Source organism: Penaeus monodon, chromosome 30 (assembly GCF_015228065.2).
Source record: "Penaeus monodon isolate SGIC_2016 chromosome 30, NSTDA_Pmon_1, whole genome shotgun sequence".
NCBI lineage: Eukaryota > Metazoa > Arthropoda > Malacostraca > Decapoda > Penaeidae > Penaeus > Penaeus monodon.
Window position 1 is genome coordinate 31,985,074 of NC_051415.1, and position 387 is coordinate 31,985,460.

The following is a 387-nucleotide window of genomic DNA, read 5'->3' on the forward strand; positions in this document are numbered from 1 at the left end:
TACCTTGTAACTAATCAAACTTTCTACGCAGTTTCACTGCGAGATTGACTGACTTTAAAACTTTGGATTTTGTTCTTATAACTCTCTATAGTTACTTTAATACTTATTTATCCATTTACCATCTGTTTATTCAAGAATTATTCTTTACATTCTTGTATTAATCTATCACCATGCTCCTTTCTCCCGTTACGACAATACCATAATAATATCCTCCTTTACTAGAACTTTGCCTACTCCTTCAGCTTAGTTATCTTATCAGCAAAAGATTTATTGTCAGCAAAGCAGGAGTGTAGGTCGCACTAGTCTGTTAATATTTTCTTCTCCTTTACTTCTTCCTTGTTTAGAATGTGAATTGATGTATCATATTACTGTGCATTGTATACCTAT

The 387-nt window shown here is 32.3% G+C and overlaps 1 protein-coding gene across 1 annotated transcript in view; it reads right to left on the reverse strand.

The window, feature by feature from the left end:
* LOC119592714 overlaps nt 1–387 on the reverse strand; it is an 11,119-nt gene that overhangs the window by 5,297 nt on the left and 5,435 nt on the right. The window lies entirely within an intron of this gene.